Genomic DNA, 23,831 nt, shown 5'->3' with positions numbered 1-23,831 from the left:
ATTCCAGAAGAACCAGCAATTTGTAATTTCTTCATGTACAATGGAGAAAATAATCCCCAGTTTGCATCACATGAAATATACCACTGAACACCAGGACAAGAATACATTGCAAGTTTGGAAAGAAATGCTAATTTTTAAGCAGATGCATGAGCCAGTTGGATAGATTAGATTAGATTAGATTACATTACAGTGTAGAAACAGGCCCTTCGGCCCAACAAGTCCACACCGACCCGCCGAAGCGAAACCCACCCATACCCCTACATTTACCCCTTACCTAACACTACGGGCAATTTAGCATGGCCAATTCACCTGACCCTGCACATCTTTTGGACTGTGGGAGGAAACCGGAGCACCCGGAGGAAACCCACGCAGACACGGGGAGAACGTGCAAACTCCACACAGTCAGTCACCCGAGGCGGGAATTGAACCCGGGTCTCAGGCGCTGTGAGGCAGCAGTGCTAACCACTGTGCCACCGTGCCGCCCACAGTCCACACCGCCCCGCCGAAGCGCAACCCACCCATACTCCTACATCTACCCCTTACCTAACACTACGGGCAATTTAGCATCGCCAATTCACCTGACCTGCACATCTTTGGACTGTGGGAGGAAACCGGAGCACCCGGAGGAAACCCACGCAGACATGGGGAGAATGTGCAAACTCCACACAGTCAGTCACCCGAGGCAGGAATTGAACCCCGGTCTCTGGCGCTGTGAGGCAGCAGTGCTAACCACTGTGCCACCGTGCCACCCGACAAACTCTGATTTGCTACCTATTGTCTCAAAGGTTCTCTCTTCAATTATGTCATTTTCTTACCTATTCTCTATCCATCTTTTACTCTGTCAAATGCATCGGGGACATTTACAACATTAAAAAGCATCACCTCAAATGCATAAATAACAAGTACATTTCAAGGCTGTTATCCTGTCTTGGCCCATATTTCTACCTGTAGTCGTGTTAAAGCCGTTTGCAGTGCACAAAGAATATTTTTCTCTGTATTGATAGGAACAGACAAATCTCAGCTGCTCTGAATGATACCTTGATCCCTGGGTTAGAGCAAAAGAGGATGGGAAAAGGGGAGGTTGCACACAAGCAAATGACTTCTTTACCAAACAAAGCAGCCAGAACAAAAAAGGAGGTAATACATTTGCTTCTGCACAACTTCTTTGACGCTTTATGCATAGGAATAATTTAACTTGTTTGCAATAATGGAGAATTTACCTCTGGCACATCACAACATTTAAGAAATTTAAGGATTACGTTTATTGCACAAGGCAGGTTGCTTTTATTTTTGAACAAAAAGAGGAAAGCCATGTGGTTGACTCTGGATATCAACAGGTTGAGTTACCGTATATACTCAAGTAAAAGTCAAACTTTTTAGACTATTTTTAAGGTTAAACTTATGGGGTCAACTATTATATGGATACAACTTTTGAGGGGTTGAAATTCAGGCTACAGTCCAAACTACTATATCATTAGCAGAAGCCCAATTGACTTCTAAAGTGAATTAAAAAAAAATTGACAAATTACGGTTATTACCAGATAAAAACAGAAACCAAAATGAGTCAATTCGACTCTCCAGCATGTCGAGAGTAATGGACATCCCGTCCATGTTTCCAATGAATGATAACTTGTAGCCTTCTTTCTGCCGATTTCCGATTATAAAACTGGTGAAACTGTAATATCTTATCTTCTAGTTCAGCAGGCAGCTTTTGTGCAATAAGGGAAATGGAGTTCAGCTGAGCTGCACACAAAGAGAGGTTGTCACCTGACTCTGACCTGATGCATCTTAAACTTTCGTGCCAAATAACTGTGAAATGTGCATCAAAACACAATAGCACAAAAAAAATTTCCTCATCATAACATTTACGTACAGGATAATACAAGTAAACAATCCTTTATTCGAAAATCTTGGGGCCAGTTGTTTTTTTGGAATCCAGAATTTTTCAGATTTTGGAATAAATGACATTGTCACATTGAAATAAAAAAAAACCCAACAGCAGACGCACGTGTGAATAGTACGAGTGCTAAGACACAACTGATGCCTACCAGTGCTGGGCCTTGCTGCCACATGACATCTGAGTGACGTGGTTCAAGTGGGTGTGGAGTTAGGTCACCTATTCACACGCCAAAATGATGCTCCACACTCCACAAAAAAATTTTGTATTTTGGAGCTGTTTGGATTTCAGAATTTCGGATAAAAGGATTGTATACCTGTACCTTAACTCACAAATGTTGACCTGTTATCTGTGAAGAATTAGGGATGACCTTTACTCAAAATGTGGAAAATTTCAGATTTTTTTTGGCCAAAAATAAGGGGTTGAACTTTGCATGAGATCGACTTTTACTCGAGTATATGGAAAGTAGAAATCTTTGGGCTTCTAAAAAAGCACATCATATGATAAATATAAGGCAAGTTAAAACAATGTTTCAAAGTAAGTTATAACATGATAGTAAGACAACAAATGCTTAAACCAACAGTTAGTTTAGGAAAGAAGTCAGTACAAATTTCATCGTGGACTTAGAATTGTATTCCGTTTAAAGTAGGGCAGATAAGAAAACAAATTCTTAAAGTCAAATCCTAGTGAGATGATTGGTGGCAGGGAAAATATAATGTACCTTTCTTAATGACAAAGCCTCAAAAATCCTGATAATATAAATACTGTAAACTGCAAATGTCAATGGATTGAGAAATGTACACTGAGAAATATTGCATTTGTCCAGTATCTGTTTTAGCAAGTCACCACAACAATTGCTTTCCTCCTGGGAAAAATGAAACTTCTATTGAGTACAATATAAAAACTAAATACTTGTGCCAATAAAAAAATGCATGCAGAAAATAACAAATTGTTATTTATTTTTGAATCCAAACAAAGATAGGTGGCGTATTGGACAGTGAAGAAGATTATCTCAGAGTACAATGGGACCTTAATCAGATCGGTTGATGGGCAAAGGAGTGACAGATGGACTTTAATTTAGATAAATGTTAGATGTTGCATTTGGTAAGGCAAGCCAGGGCAGGACTTAGTGGTAGGGCCCTGGGGAGTGGTGCCAACTCAGACCTAGGAGTGCAGGTGCATAGTTCCTTGAAAGTGGAGTCACAGGTAGACAGGGTGATGAAGGTGGCATTTGATATGTTTGCCTTTATTGGTCAGAACATTGACTATAGGAGTCGGGATATCATGTTGGGGGTGTACAGGACATTGGTGAGGCCACTTTAGAATATGGCATACAATTCTGGTCACTCTTCTATTGGAAGGATGTTGCTAAACTTGAAAGGGCACAAAAAAGATTTACAAGGATGTTGGAGGGTTTGAATTATGGGGAGAGGCTGAATCGGCCGGGGCTATTTTCCCTGGAGCATCGGAGGCTGAAGGGTGACATTAGTGGTTTATAAAATGCTGGAGGGGCATGGATAGGGTGAGTGGCCAAGGTCTTTTTCCTAAGCGAGGGGAGTCCAAAACTAGAGGTCAAAGGTTTAAGGTGAGAAGGGTAAGATTTAAGAAAAGGACCTGAGGGGTACATTTTTCACACAGAGGGTGGCATGTATATGGAATGAACGGCCAGAAGAGGTGGTGGAGGTGGGCACAATTACAATATTTAAAAGGCATCTTTGTGAGTAAAGGAATGGGAAGGATTTAGAGGGATATGGGCCAAATGCTAGTAAATGGGACTAGGTCAGATTGGGATGTCCAGTGAGTGCTGACAAGTTGGACTGAAGGATCTGTTTCTGTGCTGTATGACTCAATGACTCTAAAATTTAGCATCATTTTCAACCAAAGCAGCAAAGTGGCCAGAGTCAAATTCAACACTGGGAGTAATGGAAATGGATAATAGTGAATCACTGCTCCTATTCCACCCCACCCAATTTTCAGTTCTATTAAAATCAATGGATCTGAAAAAAGGCTAGTGAGTAAAATAGACTGCCAATTCACTGTTGCCCGTATCAAATTTACCCCTACAAAACCTTGATACCAATCATAACTAATGTGAAGGGGAGGATAAAAAGAATTGAATATTAAATATTCATAAGTAATTAACACTAGACCTATAAAGTATGATTATTTAAAAACATTAATAAAAAATAACATCCTACTGCCATACCTGTGATTAGCAGAGCAGATCCCTTCACAACATCTGCAAGTATTTTAAATCCATTGTAGGGAGACCTGAATAAAGAGCCTTGACATGAGCCAAATCAGCAGGATGAATGAATGTATTATGCTCACTTGAATTCACCATTTCATCTGTTATCTCATAAAAGTAACAGATTCTGTCTTCCCATTTTCACACGAACAAGGGATGATTTATGTCTTGCTGCACATTACATTTAACTATTAAAATTCACATCGTGTAATGCCTTCAGTTTTCTAACATTTACAAGGTAGCTTTAAACAAATACAATTTTGAAAGGCCCTCGGTTCTGCTGGACAGTACAGTTTTAAATTATGCAAAACAAGCATCATTCTTAGTATGTTAAGTATCATACACTGTGACATTCCTAACGTATTTCCACGTTTCAATAAAAAAAAGCATGTTTCAATAAATGATTTCCTCAGTACCCCAAAGTAGTAAATAATTGAGGTATTAATTAAAACTACTTACAAATCGCTGTGTGTTTCAAATCATGAGACTTAAACAAAGGTTTCTTTTAAATGCATTGTAGAGAAATCTTCTTTTCAGATCTTTCTTTCCCACTGTAAAAGGCACATTTCGCATTCTCAGCAATCCTTTGCGAGAATAGACTGTAGTTAGACTAAAGCAGGTATTCCTGTTGGCATTTTCATTATGAAGAATGTAGCATCAGCAATACAGCTCCCTGTCAGGTCAAGTTCAATACCGGAAAAAGCCAGCGTTTTGATTCTGACTCCAAAGCAGTTAATGATTCTGAAATTAGTGGAACCAGTTACTTGATCCCGAATTCCACCTGAAAAAGATTAAAAATAAAAAAAAGTCAGTATCAACTGGATCAGTGTGAAATCTGAAAGAAAATAAATCATCATTAAAATCAATGCTGTCCACAGCTTCCTCTAAGTCACTATACTGAATTCGCCCATGTAATCAAAGTCACCCACTGAAACATCAGAATAGATTTTCACTCAAAAAGTGGGCTTCAAGTGGTGACTTGTGGAACACACCAGCTGATTGCCTGATAGTGGCAGGATGGCCCTTCCCATTAGCAGGATTCATCTGTTCATACCATTGGGGCTGCAAGCACAAAGGGAGCACTTCATAGAAGCTTTCTGGTTATAGGCTGCTCAATATCAACTTGTTCACCTTGCCTCCAAGCTGTCAGAGTCTCTAATTTGGAGACAGATGAGAAACCATAATGGCAATGGTGTTTCTACAGCACCCATGGTAGGAAGAACTCCTGTTCAGCACAACTATCAGTCAATATTAGGCAGTACAAGCACATCACCCAGCTCATTGCTGGAATAACCTTAGGGTTCCAGTGAGGTTTAAGAATCCAGATTAACCTAAGATTATTAAGATACTGGTGGGTTCAGGTAGCCTCTGGGGACCCTCCGAATTGGCACCGATGATATCTTCGGTGGCAACAGAACTGTAAGTCACTGGCCATGATGCACAACCCTACCGCTATGCTTCTATCAAGCAGGATGTTCCAAAATTCAGCCCATAAAGAGAAATCAATTTTAGTAAATTTATGCAAGTTCAGACAACATGCAACCAATCAACCAAGAGAAAAAGCAATCAACATTGAACAGCTGAAAACAAACAAGGGAATGGCAGAAATATAGGCAATTTGAGACCTAAATATTCCCAACAGTTTCCATGGTGATGCTGCAGTACAGTGACTGTTATTTTGGTCCTCTCTGCAGTGGTAATGAGATTTCAGAGAAGTGGTGATTTAAAACCATCATTCACTTCATCAACTACTGTTCTTTGTTCATGCTGCAAAGCCAGCTTTTCACCACTTAGCTTACATACAACAGGAGAGTATATCACCTACATTCAGACCACAAGACTCTAAAGTGGTCAATCATTTCTTCAATTTATAATTTTCAAACTGTTAAGGATCAAATTAAATAACATTTCACAAATACCACAGTATACTTATCCTAATAGGAGAGGGCATCATAAAATATAAAAGACATATTGATCAACAAGATAATATTTCAAAAGTATTGCTCTGCTATGCAATAGATGAATCAATACTACTCCCTCCTTACCCTAAAAAAGAACATGAAACACATTCTCATGGTTTATTTCCATTTGCTGCATGAGAATTTGTTTCAAAGTGAGTTCTCCCACACAAATCTGACATAATGGAAATATCTTCAAAATTTAGCAGAATTGTAATTGGGTGACAGCAGGTTGGCTTTTATCATATGACTTGCTTTGTTCTCCTTTTGAGTGACATCCAGTAAAATCCCAACCTAATAAAAACAATTTTTAAAATTCATCACAAGATGGCTTAATTGAGGTGGATTTGAGTGGTAAAGTGTTTCATCAATCCCTGGTTTTAAAGCACCCCTGCAATTTATTAAGTATGCTTTTCTTTTATTTTTTTCTCTCTCAATCTCTTGGAAATAGTAATCTTTATTCATGAACAATGTTCTGGGTGTTGGCAGTCTGTCATGCAAGACAGCTCACCTGTCCTCAGCCAACATCCAAACATCTTCACTTTCCAATTAATTGATTCACATTCAGGAACAATTCAAAGAATTGTTCATTTTTAAAAGAATGTTATGATCAAGATAAGAAACAAAAATCAATGTAGGGAATGATTCTACTTTTTGCAACACATGTCTGCACCCTCACCTCCTGCCACTCCGTGGCAGATACAGTGAGAGAAGCCTCAAGTTTTGAAGGACAGATCCTGACTTTGTATGATTCCATCCACATTCTTGGGTCTTCCAACAGTGCTCTGAAAGCAATTAAGTACTTCTGAACTGTAGAAAATGCAGTAGCTAACTTACACAACAAGGTCACTTGCACAGCAACGTGATAGCACAGCAACTTCAGTGCAGTTGTTAAAAATGGTCTATTTAAGAATGCAGCATTCCTTTACGACTGCACTGGAGTATCATTCTAGATTGTGCTCAAGTGGAAGAAAATCATTTCAAGCAAATGTTTTAAGACATGGGCTACTACATTACTAAACAGGATATAATCTAAGGGCTAACAATGCATACACAAAATCTAGACTGCATTAACTCCATTACAAAGTACTTTGGATTGATTCCTGCTCCGAAAATGTTCTAAACTACAGAAAGGCATTGATGGATTTGATTCAGATTGAGCCAGAATGAGAAAGGATGGTTTTTAAATTACTGTAGCTCAAGGCTATGTTAGTTGACATGAAAGGAACACAACATAAATAACAGGTCTTTGCAATGAGAATTGGAAATATCATTCACACAGCACTGCTGTTCCATCATGACGAAAATACACTGGCAATTAAATATTGCTCAAGGCTAGCAAATAGAGCTGGCTTGACACCAATAATTCTAACAATCACCCAAGAAACCAAGGGATAAAGACACTGCTAACATGACAGTTACTCATCAAAATTCATGTCAGAGAGGAAATGCTGTTACTGTAAATAAAGAGCCTCCCCGCTTACAGATTTGTCATCCTAATTATACCCTATACCCTGGAGAGTAAAAAGCATACACTTTTTAAAAAGGACCAGGCATAGATATTCACGAAAAAGCAAACTATTAAATCCATTCACGATACACAATTATGTAAAGTTTGCTCCATATTAACAATAAAGAAATCCATTAAAAATGGGAACCTGCTGCCATTTATATTACAATCTTCTACTCAGTTCAGTTTCTTGGTGAATGAACCTGAACTAAAAAGTTATCATGAACACAAATCATTGAAAAGTAGCAAGGCTGGTCAAGAAAGCAGTTAGTTAAAAATACAGGATCCAGCACTCTATAAACAGAGGTTTAGAGTTCAAAAGCAAGGAAGTTATAGTGAACCTTTATAAAACATGCATTCAGTTCTGAACTGGAGCAGGACATCCCATTTTGGGCACAGCACTTTAGGAAGGGAGTGAAAAAAATGGAAACATAGAGAAAGGATTCATGAAAATGGCTATAAGAGTAAGGAAATTCAGGTAGAGGATTGGACTGGAGAAGCCATAACTGCTAAGATCAAGAATAAGAGGATACCAGTTTTAGGCAATTGTCAGAAGAACCAAATGGTAATGAGAAAAAAACAAACCTTAGGGATTCTACAAATATGTGAAGGACTGAAGGACATTAAAGTAACTAGGGAGAGAATACGAGAATATGGCCCCTTAAAGATCAACAAGGCTCTCTATGTGTGGAATGGCAGGAGATGGGAAGGATACAAAAATGAGTATTTTGCATCAGTGTTTACTGTGGGAAAGAATGTGAAAGCTAGAGAACCTGAGGAAATAAAATAGTGAAATCTTGAAAAATAACCATACAACAGAGGTGGTGGTGCTGGACATGTGAAAATGCATAAAAAGGTGGATAAATCCCCAGAATCTGATTAGGTGCACCCTAGAACTCTATGGGAAGCTAGGAAAGTGATTGCCCCTGCCAAGGTATGTGCATCATTGATATCCACAGGCAAAGTCCCAGAAGACTAGAAGTTGGCTAATGTAGTGCCACTATTTAAGAGAGGTGGTAAGGAAAAGCCAGGGAAATACAGACTGGTGAGCCTGACATCAATGTTGGGAAAGTTATAAATCCTGTCCCTCAGGATCCCATCTAATATGTATTTAGAAAGGCAAGGGCTGATTAAGGAGAGTCAACATGACTTTGTGCATGGGAAATCATGTTTCACTGACTTAGTTGAGCTTTTTGAAGTAATAACGAAGAGGATTGATGAGGGCAGAGTAGTAGATGTGATCTATATGGACTTCAGTAAAGCTCTCAACAAGGTTCCGCATTGTAGACTGGTTAGCAAGATTAGATCTCATGGAATACAAGTAGAACTAGCCATCTCGATACAGAACTGGCTCAAAGGTAGAAGACAGAGGGTGGTGGAGGAGGGCTACTTTTCAGACTGGTGACCTGTGACCAGTGGTGTGCCACAAGGATTGGTGTTGGGTCCACTGTTTGTCGTCACTTGCATAAATGATTTGGATGTGAACATAGGAGATATGATTTGTAAATTTGAAGATAAATGAAAATGGGTGGTGCAATGGACAGCCAAGAAAGTTACCTCAGAGTACAATGGGTCCTTATCCAAATAGGCCGATGGGCTGAGGAGTGGCAGATAAATGTGAGGTGCTGCATTTTGGAAAGGCAAATCAGGGTAGGACTTATACACTTAATGGTAAGATCTTAAGGAGTGTTGCTGAACAAAGAGACCTTGGAATGCAGGTAGACAAGATCATGAAGACGACGTATGATATACTTGCCTTTATTGGTGAGAGCATTGAGTATAGGAGTTGGGAGGTGATGTTGACATTGGTTAGGCCAGTTTTGCAATACTGTGCTAAATTTTAGTCTCCCTGCTATAGGAAGGACATTGTGAAACTTTAAAGAGTTCAGAAAGGATTTACAAGGATGTTGCTGGGATTGGAGGGTGTGAGCTATTGGGAGAGGCTGTTTAGGCTGGGGCTATTTTCCTTGGAGTGTTGCAGGCTGAGGGGTGACTTTATGGAAGCTTATTCAAGTATGAGGGACATGGATAGGGTAAATAAACAAGGCATTTTCCTCACAGTAGCAGAGTCTAAACCTAGAGGGTGTAGGTTTAAGGCGAGAGGGGAAAAGATTTAAAGAGGACCTAAGAGGCAACTTTTTCAAGCAGAGGGTAGTGTGTGTACAGAATGAACTGCCAGAGGAAGTAGTAGAAGTTGGAACAATTGCACCATTTAAAAAAGGATTCTGGATGGGTATGTGAGTAGGAAGGGTTTAGAGGGATGTGGGTCAAATACTGGAAAATTGGACTAGATTAGGTTAGGATGTCCGGTCGGCATGAACGGGTTGAACCATAGGGTCTGTTTCTATGCGTACAGCTCTAAGACTCTTTGTACTCTGACTGCATGTTGTTACGACACAGTAAACCACCCCCACCTCACTAATTTAAACCTGCAACACAGAAACGATTTATCCCATGCGGTAATCTGTGATAAGTCGAGAGGCCAAGAACTAGTTAAAGTAAAAAGTACCAATTTTATTTCTTAAAACATAACAGAGAATAATTAACTAACACTGATTTACAACTCCTTCCTCTAACCTATTTTCCCTTCTATAATAAAGCCCCCCCACCGCCGAGTAAGTTTTACCAAAAACTCAGAATTCGAAACCAAACAGCTGTCAAATCTTCCCTTTGTATCTTCCTCCGTAAATTTTTTTTTCTGAGGGATTTCTGGTTCCAGAGGTCATTGACTGATAAAGGTACCTTTAAGAGAGCTGTGTTTTGGGCAGTCTGTACATGCTGGTGGCTTGGCAGTTGTCTCTCAACTGTTCAATTTTTCCCAGTCTTATACCTCCAAAGCATTGGATTGTGTCATTGTTTTTTAATATTGTCAATACACTAAATTCAAACTGGATTTGTGTTTTTTTGGGGGTATAATTTAACCTGATTGGCCGCATTTGAATTTGTTTTGGTCTAGCAGCCAGTGTAACTGGTTGCTTGGAGACAAAAAAAGTACATTATATCTTGTTCAGAACACTTGGTGCTGTCAGGTAGTTCTACTAACTTTTAACTTTCTTAAAGGTACAGTACACCCATATCTTCATATGAATGTAACATGGGTAATAAAGCAATCATGGACTCTACAAACGAAACATAGAATGGGCAAACGTATTTAGCACTAAAGTTGCAGAGGATGAATTTCTGGAATGTATACAGAATGATTTTCCAGAAGAGTGGGCATGATTCTCACTTCCTGGGAGGTGGCAAGGAATGTGATGAGAAAGGAACTTAATTAGGTAAGTTTTACTTGGAGCTACACTCATTCCTTTCTCACCACCTCAGCAATCAATTGCTGGGTGAGAATATCCATGGATGATCTGTTCAATCACCACCAAACAAGGCTCTTAAGTGGCTAATTAACAGACATAATGACCTGATTTCTTGCCAGGCATGAGAAGTGGTTTGTTTGGTCAAACTGCCTACTGGATTGTTGGTTAAGGTTTCCATTTGCCTCAGCTTAGCATAGAGTGGAGATGGGTTCTCAGTAGTTAGTACTGCTGCCTTACAGTGCCAGGGATCTGTATTCAATTCCAGCCTTAGCGACTGCCTGTGTGGAGTTTGCACATTTCCCTATCACCCCATGTCTGTGTGGGTTTCCTCTGGGTGCTCTGGTTCCCTCCCACAGTCCAAAGATGTGCAGATTAAGTGGATTGGCCAGAGGTCTGGGTGGGATGCTTTCCAGAGGGTCAGTGCAGACTCAGTGGGCTGAATGGCCTCTTTCCACACTGTAGGAGATTTTATGATTCTAAGACAAGGGAGTGGCACAGAAAGCTAGTATTTGTCTTTGCTTCTGACACCCCCTGCCCAACACCAGTTCCCCTTTCCTTGCGAAATGCAAAAAGAAAGCAGTTACCTTCTCACTGTTTGAGGCTCTAAACCTGTGCTCCAGCAACAATCTTGAAGTGGAACTTTCATTTTAAGCCTTATGATGGACAGAGAAGCTTGCTAGTCAGTCCTTAAGTAGCTGACTGATGTTTTCTTGCAGGTGGGGATAGGGGTCCAGTCCTCCTTGAAGAGCCTGCCCTGATAGTTAATACATGGCGCACTAAATCATGTCTAGAATGCCAAGGAAGACATTCAAAGATGAGCTACTTGAGATCTTTACACAATAAGAAAAGCCTAATTAATAATCTCATTGTAAAGGAGATTTGAGGGAAGAGTGGCCATAATATGAGAAAATGTTACATTGTTTGAAAGTGATGCAAATCAATCTGAAACTAGGGAAACACAGCAGGAAATGAGCTCTAACCATGCTTCAAAAAAGTTAGAATATTTTCCATGAAAGGTCAAGGCTTATCAAGTTACCAAAAAAAAAAGTAAGACCAAGGACTGCAAAGTAGGCTTTTAGAATTTAGTAAGGGAAGATCAAAAAATGATAATGAAAGAGAAAGTAGAATTTAAAGGTAAATTAGTGAAAACAAAAAAAGACTGTAAAAGCTTTTGTACATGTTCAGTTTACAAGTGTTTAAAGATTTAAAGGCACTTTAGTACCATATGTGATTATTTGCATTAAGTAAGCAATATTAATTCTGAGTTCAATACACTTTCTCTCATTCCAGTATTGAATATACTTCAGCACCTCTTCTCAGAAGGAAAATGGTTAACAGCGCAACTAATTAATATAGTGTACCTGAAACAACGAGGTCTCTGAACCTTCCATCACAAACTACATTCTAGTAAACCATGTATCGTCACTTTGACTGAGACAGTATTGAGTTGTAATTTTATCTTCTAACATACACACTGCACTTTAAACACTTAAACAAACCTTAGATCTGAATTGATAATTCTGTCTTTTCCGCTTGACTAAATGACTACCCTAATAGTTACAGCTAAATATTTGTTAAAGGAGGATTCTACATCAAGATAACATAGTCATTTCCTGAAATCATACAGTTCGTCCCTCAGCCACCGTACATCTACCCAAATGCTGCTATTCTTGGACACACTGTCCATAATACACACTAGACACATTTACTGCCATGAACTGTAGTGCAAAGTTTACATAGTTTGGTGGTAAAACATTAATATTCAACTTGCATTAAAATTTAAACAAAGCTAATCTATTAAATTCTTGAAAACTATTAATAATACCGAGATAAAGACAAACCTGCAGCTGTTGGTCAGCTAATGACAATTTGAATCTGTATCCTGATGGATTTTCTTATCATTTAAATCCAAAGACTTAAGTCTAATGACTGAATAAGTGCAGTGCTTCAATTAAGTAAGAAAAAGAGTTCATATCAAAAGCTCCAAAGTAAATGAATAATCCCAGAAAGTGTCACTTGAAGTGAACTCATAAATGGATATTCTGCATTGCACAAAATCAGCAGAGATCAGTTGTGCAAAAATAGAGAGGCTTGCAAATACAACTCTTTAAAGCTGTGCAGGTTTATTTTCCATAATACCAAAGCACAGCTGAAAGAGAATATTAACTACATCTATGAACTGAAAATGGGACAATTATGACTAGAAAATGTCACCCTGACATAGAATAATTGCAAGAAAGGTTATTGATCCAGAATTAATAAAAGAAGCAGTTAAAAAAAAAAGTGCTGTCATTTCAGTTCCAGGACTGATTATAAATTAATTACTCCATTGTTGGCTTGGATATTTAAACAAATCCAGTGGAGAGCCACAGTCTACTGCTTAAACAGATGAACTGAACGGTGTTTAAGAAACAATTTGTGTCTCCTCATTTGTCAGCCTTGGTTCAATGTTAACACTGGCATCTGCAAGCAGGTAGTCTAGGGCTTGACATTTCAACGAATTACTGAGCAACTGATGGTGCAGTCCTTTTGCCTTTAAGTCAGAAGATCCAGGTTTCAGCCTCATCCCATGATTCAATGGCCAAGAAAGGTGCACTCATAACTAGAAAACAGGTTGAGCATGAATCTGCAAATGTTTCCAACACACATTGGCAGATGGTTAGAACAGGAAACATTCCTGGTCAGCCATGCGATTGTAAGAACGTTAGGGTCTCTACCATCACTATCCATAGCTCCAGATTGCAACATGCAAGTGCACATTGCCATAGCAACTCTTATTCCAAGTGAATTGTAACACAAGCACCACCCTACTGAGAGAGAGATGCACTACCACTGGTCCTGCCTTTCAGATTGAAATTTAAACAGAAACTTACAGTACCCATTCAGGTGGAAGTGCCATCTCACAGTTTCCCAAAGCTAAAACTAACATTTATCCTCAACCAGATTAAATTATTTAAGCATAATTTGTGAGACCATCCTATGCACATATTGCCTACCACTAAGTATATTAGTGACTGTACTTTAAATGAACTTCATTGGTTGGAAAGCTCTTTGGGTTATCCTGAAGATGCAAAAAGTATGACATAACTATGTTTGTTTAATATCATGCTTTATTCTTTGTTTCCTTTTCTACTTGTGCTTAGTACATCTGTTATCCATTTCTCTTCCATCCCTCCCAAAACATGTCGATAGAATTTGTTTTGGTGCCTCTCATCTTTGACCCAAATACTGTTTTTGTTTTAAATTGACTTCCCTAATGTTGTTTCATCCACTTCCTCCCAATCCTTTAACAACTGTCAAAAGGAAACAAATTTTCCCCATAGCTTGTTTTCCCTTTCCCAGTGAGAGTGGCCAATGTAGATTGCAACTGTTGAAGTTAACATGCAGGACCAAACTGAAGTTTGACTTTTCTGTTCATAAGAGAAGCAGTTATTTAACATCATGCACTACATTACACATAGATTTAGGTCTGCATCTCCACAAATAAAAGGAAAACCCTGACACTACAGGCAGTCTCGGATTGCAACCAGGTCCCGTTGTGGAGTCTGTTTACAAGCTAATTTATATGCAAGTTGGAACAGTGCAGGACAATGTAAAGCAATTGTTCATAAACACAGAAAAATGTTCCTATGTTGGGCCTGTAAAACTACACCCCCCTATGGTATTGGGTTTGTAAGTACGAGCGTATTTAAATTGGGGACCTCTGTACACATCTTCAGGGAATATCTGATTTTTAGCTTTGTGTGATAGCTTTTTCAAACACTCTTATAGTGGGAGGTGAACTAGGTAAGCACAGATCAGTCAAGAGGACGCGAATACTGGTGAAATGTTTACATTCCTAGTTCTGGGTAAATCAGTATTACACCAGTCCAGTTCCTTTCGTGGTCATGCCAAAAAACTTGTCAGGAACTGTTGTCATGATCTGGACTTTGCATTCCACTGAATGCTGTCATTTTATACTTTATATTTGGCTGCACAATTACTGATTTGACTAACTGGGCAATATTGTTGAAAGAGGAACTTCAAACCACCTTCACAAAAGCAGAACTGTTTCATGGGAGTGCTCACAGTTTGAGCAATGATGTCATCACCTTCACACAACTGAAGAGGAAGCTGTATATGAGATGTGAACCATTATTACTAAATTTAGTCTGTGAGCTCTAGACCAAAATAGAACCAATTTCCTCAATAATCATTGCAGGTTTTTGAGAAGCTCACATCTTGCCAGCAGTAAGGTGAGATAATGCTGTCCATTTGTAATATCATAAGTTTAACAATCACACATATTTTCAAAAAAAATCAACTGGGAAAACATCTTTAATTCTAAACCATCAATTCACTGTATTGTTTAAATAGTAACTGCTGGGAGAATAAAATATACCTAAGAGTATCAGATTAGAAAAAGCTGAGAGTGAGATTAAATTTACATATTTGCCTTCCAGGTTGTTATTCAAAAGTGGGAGTTTAATCATTTCTACACCATGTGAAATAGTACAAAACTGATTAATTCCTGATAGTATGTCATTTTGCATCCAAAGATTCAGTGGGTTCATCCCACGAATATGAAGTTATGTGGACCTGAAATATGAACTTGGTGACAACTGTTTTTCTTTAGTGCAGGTAGCAATAAGACAATGTTGCAACTAGTTTCAACATTCATTAGTAATGGTGAAGAAAATGAACCAGAGTTCTCAATCTGATTGTTATCTAGTGGCCCTCAGCTTTAATGCTGACGCAAGAATGGAATAGGCAGGTCTGTGTGAAGCTCCCTTTAATCAAGTCAATTGCTAGCATTCCCAATCAGGATCCCATGTGGATAATGGCTGCAGAAACAAAGTACTGGCAGAAACTGATCACCGTCAAACTACATCCTAACAAGGGCAGACTTCAGAGCTCCTGATAGGTTCAGTACAGAGATCAATGGGTGTGAAAATTCATACTGCTTGGTCATTTGCTGGTGTGATCCCACACAGGGGTCAGCTTCCTGGAAGCAGGATGGGAGGCAGTAGGGACAATTCTCCTGTAAAGGTGGGTAGTTAATGAATGGGATTTGAAGGCCACTTCAGGCCCATCAACAGAGGCAATTTTCTAGGACAGCAGCTTGTGGTCCCTCAGATACATTTGGGACTCCTGTCAGCTGCCTGGCGGCAATCACCGGTCAGATGTGGAGGTTTTCAAGGGTTCTTCCATACAAAGGTGGCCCCCAACTACTCATTCTTTGAAAAAGGTCAAGGCAGCCATTCTCTATCTTATCTGGAAAGGTGGCCTGCTAAGTCAGTGCTGAATGGCCTCCCATTGCCTCGGCTACCCTCAATTCCAAGAAAAGGCCAGTTATCTTAACTGCACTGAAGAGTCTGCACTGAAGCCATGAACTTAGCTCCGCCAGAGAAAAATTACTGTTGAGTGACTTGTCCCTCTGCACAGCAGGGAATGTGGAGTAGTGTTCCAATCACACAGGATTATGGTGTCTGGGTTCAAGAGCTTGAGGGAAGTCTTGCCCCATTGTGTCAATGTTTTCCTAATAGAGGATGAAGTAATGACACTTTTGATTGTAGCCTTGAAGTGTCTTGTGAACCATGATCAACTTAATATTTTGAAAGAACCAGAAATTTGTGCATTTAAGTTGTATATGTGATGAACTAGTTAAAAAGAAATTAAAAGTTAAAGTAAAACCAGGTTTATGTAGGGCCAGAAGGTCCTCCTGGGTTTATATTTACCCAATATTTAAGCCATAAGGCCTTCTAAAGCTTGTCATTTGAATGATTATGGTCCACAGACATATTGCAAGCCAATAAACAACTGATACAATACAAGCTTGGAAAATGCTGTCACTGCACCAGACAGGGTGTAGACAGGGTTACCAAATACTACTCTGGGGGTGAAATAAACCTTGTTTGTTTACTTTCAATTTTGCAGTTACAGTCTGCATCATAAATATGGGCTATATCTTCAAAACACTGTGGCAGTCCTGAAAAAGCATAAGTAGCAATTCTTTTAATCAGCTGTGACAGCAATTAAGTGGTGGTAATAGTAGGCTAGTGCATCACCAGAGAAACTAATCCTACCTCTCTCCACACAGATGGGTCATGTATGTTGCAACAGTAAATTACTCATGACCTCATTTAGTGTAGAATTTGACTCAGGAGATGTCATTATCTGCACAGTCCATTATCAGTTTTTTATTGTTTTAGGGAGGAACAAACAGAATTTTAAAAAGTTTACTACCTTAGCTCTTCAAAATTATATTTCCTAATCAATCCGTCTATGGATGTTATCACACATGTCTGGAGTAGGTGGGACTTGAACCTGAACCTCCTGGATGTCTGTAGTTAGTCATTTTAGACTACACATTAAAAAAAAAATTAAACACAGCCATTAGTTTCAATTTTAAAAGGAGAATTAGAGTGCATATTTCAGTCGAATAAACTTAAGAACATTTAAAATAGACATTGTCCATCCAATCTTTGGAGAATGCAGATCAAAAGGACACAATATAGATCCCTAATTTTAGATCATCATGTAACAAAGAGCCAGTGTACCTCTAACTTTATAAGGACCACTCTTTCGATAGACCTGATTTTAACAGCTCTCATGCATCTTTGTGAGCACAGTTTTAATAACCGCCAGCATATTGGCTCAGTGGTTAGCACTGCTGCCTCACAGCACCAGGGACCTAGGTTTGATCCCAGCCTTGGGTGACTGTCTGTGTGGAGTTTGCACATTCTCCCAGTGTCTGTATGGGTTTCCGCTGGATGTTCCGGTTTCCTTTCACAATCCAAAGATGTGCAGGTCAGGTGAACTGGCTGTGCAAAATTGCCCATAGTGTGTTAGGTGCATTAGTCAGAGGGAAATGGGTCTGGGTGGGTTACTCTTTGGAGGGTCAGTGTGGACTGGTTGGGCTGAAGGGCCTGTTTCCACACTGAGGGAATCTAATCTAACTGGATAGTACCCGTCTAGCTAAAAATTCATCTGCATTCAAACTTGAAAAGCCACAAATAAATGTGAAACAACATGCAAAGTAAAACACATGTCAATAATGATCCAATCAAAGAAGCTCAAACCAAAAACAATGATCCTGCACTAGCTCAAGACCTGGGTTGTTGTTGGGAATGGGAGAAAGGGTCGAAAATCAAAGTGGGTCTTAGACTGGAAAAGTCCACAAATGATTCTCAATGCTTTTCCCTCCCCTGCAGCATCCTCGTTGGTTCGGTGGGAGCATAGGATTTAACGGCCATCATAAAAGTTCAAATCTTCCATAAATCTCCATGGATATTGAAGATGCCAAGACAGAAATCTGCTAAAAAAAGTTTGGTTCATGTCTCTTCTTGGAAGTCAGGTATCAATGATCTCAAATGAAAATCAACAGTGGGCTCGATCAGATAGTCTGAGGTATTGTTGGCCCATTTCTCTTACTATCTGATGACCCACAGTTCGCAATCCCAGAGATTCACAGTAAATATAGCAGCCATAATGCACATCAAAGCATGACGGACCCTTTCAACATGGTTTGGCTTCCACAGGATGTGACTGGTCTAGGTTGGTAGAGAACAAACACTTAGTAATCCAATGAGAAGAGGCTCTTATTTCAAAGCCGACGTAGGTTATTGAATCATAGCACTTTAGTGAAAGGTTCTATTGGTATGATAAACATTGTTACTTAAACTATGAGGAGGCCTAGATTATAAGTCTATATCCTTTTAGACCAAGAGCTGTCGTCCCAAGTGTATTTGACATAATCATATTAAGTGCTGCTCAATGAACTCATCATTAACTCTTTTAAAGTCTAAAATCTTACATCACAATCATTAGGTACCTTCAACATTTATTTGTGAATCCAACTTGATACTGTACTGGAAACAATGCAATTAGAAATGTGCATTGGTCAAATACAGACCAGTACCTTTATTGTATACCCCCATCATAGAGATTCAATAAGATTGCTTGTCTGGAATTTTAGTTACTAACTTGCTATATTTGTAGGATAAAAAAAACAATGTATTATTTCATTTAAAATCATCAATTCTCTTTCAACAGCGTTGCAAAACTGAAATTAAACATCAGTGAACAGCAGCAAGAGAAAACACTGTGCTTCAAGTTCTGTTATCAACAATGCAATTAGTGTCGTCTCACCCACACCCACTCCTTAAGAGCCTGCTCATGTAAACGTCCAAGTAGGAATCAGCAATTCAATGCCTCCCACAACTGCCAATATGCTCTGTAGGAGTAACAAATAATCATACCTTCTGTTTTAAGTAAAGGTTAAAGTTTCTTTTATGAACATCTTTAACAAACATTAATCTGTGCAAGCTGGTTTTTGTCAATGCATCTTTTTTAACTTTTGATTGATCATCTGGCTATCTCTGAATACAGTCACATCTGTCACTTACCAATAGCATTATGATCCCAAATGATGGTAATATGGAACAAATCAGATTACAAAGTGATAGACAATAAGTGTTACTTTTGCAATTTGTTTACCATTGTGGCCAGTCATAAGCATATTCACTTGAGGCTGTCAATGCACTCTTAACAGAAGAGCATATGTTCGTTACACAAAATAAAAACAACAAATATCTAAAAGACAGTTTGGAAGGATGTTGTAATAGACAACACAAAGAAAGACAGAACCCGTTTCCCAACAAACCCTTTAATAGAGACACTCAACTCCAGTAAATTATAATTCCTACCTGTATTTTGAAATGTATTACTTAACTGACAAGGTTGCAAGCAATATCTTTCAAAGAAATTCTCCATATTCATCAAATGTGATTCTCTGAGACACAGTCACCCAGGTTAACTCAATAACTCTTTTCACTGAATTCTAAGGAAAAAAATTGAGGTTTTGACTACTTTCTAGTTGCTAAACAGGCCACCTGATTATATAGATCTTTTCTTCTGAATTTCAAATTGCCCTGGCCCCTCCTTCTGTAGACCAGAATGATTCAAGTCAACAATAAAAGAGCAATCATCTCATCAGGTAGCTTGTTAGTGATTTCACTACAGTCACATGATTTTTTCAGAGGCAGTTTTTAGCTGACTGTTCCAAAAGATTTATGACCCGTAATGTATAACAGAGCAGACCTTCACAGCAATGAATACCAAAAACCTTTGACCTCTAATCTAGAATCCAAGTGCCACATAATGTATTATGAACCATTATCACAGTAAATAACATTATAAATGCAGCAGAGTACTGTGCTTAGAATAGGTGCACTGTTGATTTTTTCTTTCCAAATTGGAAAGAAATTACCTTGCTCCAGTCAGGTATTTATCCATATTAAAAATTCTTTCATGGGATGTCTGTATCATTGGCCAATCCAACATTTAGTCCATCCCTATTTGCCCTTGAGAAGTTGCCCTTCGAAAAGCTACCTTCTTAACCAACTGCAGTTCATGTGACCGAGGAACACCCACAGTGTTGTTAGGAACGGGGTTCAAATATTTTGATCCTGCAATAATGAAGGGATAATGCTATAGTTCAGTATCAGAATGGTGCATAACTTGGAATCCACTTTTAAATGGCATTCCTTTGTTCTGTTATTGTTAATTTTAAAAGGACATATTACTTTGGAAGAGTCAGATGTTGCTGAATTTACATCAAACATGTAACCAATTACTGAAGTAAATGATGAAAGTCCTCTCGAGAGACTTGGAGAGAGAGGACACTTTGATTATATGGTTTAATGCCACACTATGCATTTGTCTTAATTCAGACTGGTCAAGAGAAGGCAAAGTCAAGAACAACATTCAACCTTAGATGTTAAAGTAACAGTTTTCTTATACTTTTATACTAGCAACGGCAATGCAAGGTAATTGATATAATAAGCTCAGACTTCATAGATGCATTAGGAAACGGCTAATCTATCTTTGTAGGCTCATGTCCATGTATGCTCAAGTCTTTTGTTCACATTCTGAAACAAGAGTGTTGTGTAATACGGTATAGCGTGCTCTAATTCTGCCCACACTATGCTACTAATGCTGTTATGTGCAACTCCATATCATCATTGCAAGGTTGCTTCAGCATATTAAAGCCCATACACAAGGACCAATGGCCATTTGATGAAATTAAAGTCATTAGAGTTGTACAAGCAGCTATTTTGGCCAGCAACATTTTGGGACAATGCTAGTGGCATATTGGGAAAATATCGAACACAACTCCAAGGCAGAGTAATTAGCTGGTAAGGATGCAAGATACTAAAGAGAGAAACTCTGTAGGGAGGACATGTTTGCCAGAATCAAAAAACAGATATTGTGAATGAGTTTGGCTGCAGCCAATCCTGGAGTAAAACCCAAACACAGTTTGTCATAACAAAAACAAGTTATTCTCCGAAAGTGATAGAAAGGAAGATAAATGAGTTTGCTGAGTAGCAGTTAATCGTGTGAAATAGTGAAGTAAGTAGAAATATAGTATGCAGTGAGTGAGAGATAATTTTGGAAAATGCTGGAAATACTCAGCAGGTCAGGTAGCATCTATGAGAGGAAAAACAATGTCTATGTTTCAGGTTGACAAGAGTTAATGTTGATCTGAATTGTTAACTCTCTCTTTCCACAGATGCTACCTGACAGGCTGAGTATCACCAACATTTTCTATATTTATTGCAGATTTATAGGATCTGTGGTATTTCATTCTTGTCTTGCTGCAGAGTGAGCTTTGAGGCATGAAGTAGTAGAAAGCAAGAAAGGTAAAAAAAAACTGAGAAAAAAGTCCAGAATTCAAAGTCAGTTATGACATTCTACTATGTTCTTTGTCTTTAAAGTGTAAGTTATAGGAAGGCACAGATCATGTTGAAAAAAAATGAAAAAGGTTATAGGGAAAAAGAGAATGAGATGATTGAATAAGATGTAGACAACTCCATTTTCAAAGGAAAAGCAAGAATTAAGATGGCTAATGGAAACAGAATTCAAAGCTGTACTCCAGTGAAACGGATTCATTGAAGTAGCTAAATAAAAGGAAGAATTTCCAGAACAGCAGGATAATTGATTATTTCTTTGACATTAATTCTTAAAAGATAAAAGGATGAATTAGGGCAGAATAACAAGTGACTACATTTAAAAATGATTGCTGTATTTTAATCTCTCAAAAAATATGATTGACATAATTATTGCTTAAATAATCAATTTGACCTTCATTAGGATTATCATAATGAACAGTGTAGAACAGTATTTGGCTATAAAATGTGTATCCCACGATAAAGTCTAGATGTGAGTTAGTGTAAACTATATCCTTCAATACTGTTGCTGTGAAGTGTGAATCCTACTAAGCATATAATGCCTGCTCTTTTCCCCCACAAAACTGTAAACACATATTTCAAAGGCAAGTAATTTGAGAAAAGGTTGAAAGCACAAAAGCACAAAGCTAAAACTAAGTTATTGGAACTGGTTCATCAAAAGTCTTTTGTGCAATTGTAAATATAATGCAATTATAATTTCTTTATCAGGAATGCACAGTAACCATTTAGCACAGTAACCTTTCACAGATTGTTACATTGTATCACTGAAGATTATAGTTGTTGATTAATGTAGCTACAAGCATCATAATGCTGCAGACTTCATTCAAAAAGATGGCAGATGCATCTTGGGACTATTTTTTATAACCTTTCTACCCTGTTAGGAAGGTCAGGTGGGATGAGCACTTTTAGCAATGTAGAAATATTTATTCAATTCTTTCCCATCGGTCATATTGTATTTTGGGTTGACATTTATGGCAGCAATTTGCACAAAATGCATCTCAGACAGCTTCATAAACACCACTATAGCAGCAACACCTTGAGAGATTGTAGATATCGCCTTTGGTTAAAGGAACTGTCACTTACACCATTCAAGGCATTTGGAATTGTAAAATGCCAAGATACATTTGTCCATATTTAAAATCCTGCTGCAAATACTGGACATTCTGGGAGAAAGCCAGGCAAGTTAGTGTGGCTTTGTGCCCATCTAACTTGGCTAGCATTGATCTGTCAAATTTTCTGGGGTCAACATAATCATGGTTATTTTGCCAGGATCCCAGTAGAATTCCCACCTTGGAGAAAGCTGTGGAAAGTTGCAACTCGTCAGCCAGCTGTCGGCAATACTGCAGGATCACTTGAGATGGCTCTTACAACAGATGTGTTTAAGAAACTTTGGCCATGAAATCTGACAACAGTCAAAAACAGGCCTGGTGTTGACTGCGCGGGATTACCTCATTCCTGCTGCTTTTGATTGAGGAGAAAAACTAGAAAAAAGGAGAAGGTGCTTGAAAACCTGGCAACCAGACAGGAGGTAAGGATGGAGAAAGTGAGGACTACAGATGCTGGAAAAGAACGGCCAGTCTGAGAGCATCCAAGGAGTAGGGGGGAAAAAAAAAATCGATGTTTTGGGCATAAGCCCTTCATCAGGAATGAGGGATGGGGTAGGGGACTGTCAGGAAGAAGCCCATACTATGAAGGTTGTTATGTGTATCATTCCATGGAAAGAAGGTCCATTCTATTCTAATCCTATGGTGGCCTATGAGAAGGCAATCTCAGTTTCTTATTCTAAGTTTAGTAAATAGAATTGGCATTTTCAGTTGGCAGGTAACTTTACCTTCTGGGTGATGCCATATTCAGCATTTGTGGTAAGCTGCCATGACTTTGCATTGTTTGTGGAAAATTGCCTAAGTTTGTCCTGTTCACAAAAGTCAGGACCAATCCAAACTTGCGTATTATCAACCTTTCAGTCTACATTCTAATCAACAGCTCTCGGACTCGTGTGGTGCAGGATAGTGTCCTTACCTTTGAGTCAGAAGGCCTGGATTCAAGTCCCACCTTCGCGAGTTGTATCATAACATGTCTGAACAGGTGGATTAAAACTATCTCAAGCACACTTGTTCAGCAATAACCTGCTCATTGTCAAAGAGTTTGGGCTCTGCCAGCGCCATTCTTCTCTTGGTCTC

At 38.8% G+C, this 23,831-nt stretch overlaps 1 protein-coding gene across 6 annotated transcripts in view; it reads right to left on the bottom strand.

Annotated features, from left to right (window-relative positions):
• The window catches only part of ptprea (protein tyrosine phosphatase receptor type Ea), a 276,393-nt gene that overhangs the window by 184,964 nt on the left and 67,598 nt on the right, over positions 1–23,831 (bottom strand). For 4 of the 6 annotated variants that reach the window (XM_087998959.1, XM_087998962.1, XM_087998963.1 and 1 more), the window contains exon 2: positions 4,605–4,926. The gene's annotated coding sequence lies outside the window, so the exon portion shown is untranslated. Of the gene's footprint in view, positions 1–1,538; positions 1,557–4,604; positions 4,927–5,276; positions 5,514–23,831 lie in introns of those variants that run through there. The other 2 variants (XM_087998961.1, XM_087998964.1) reach the window with 2 other exon arrangements.

Source organism: Chiloscyllium plagiosum, unplaced genomic scaffold, assembly GCF_037043375.1.
Source record: "Chiloscyllium plagiosum isolate Xiang-an unplaced genomic scaffold, Cpla_swu_hap1 HiC_scaffold_22, whole genome shotgun sequence".
Taxonomy (NCBI): Eukaryota; Metazoa; Chordata; class Chondrichthyes; order Orectolobiformes; family Hemiscylliidae; genus Chiloscyllium; species Chiloscyllium plagiosum.
The sequence above is the reverse complement of the archived record's forward strand: the minus strand, read 5'-3'. Positions and strand labels throughout refer to the sequence as shown.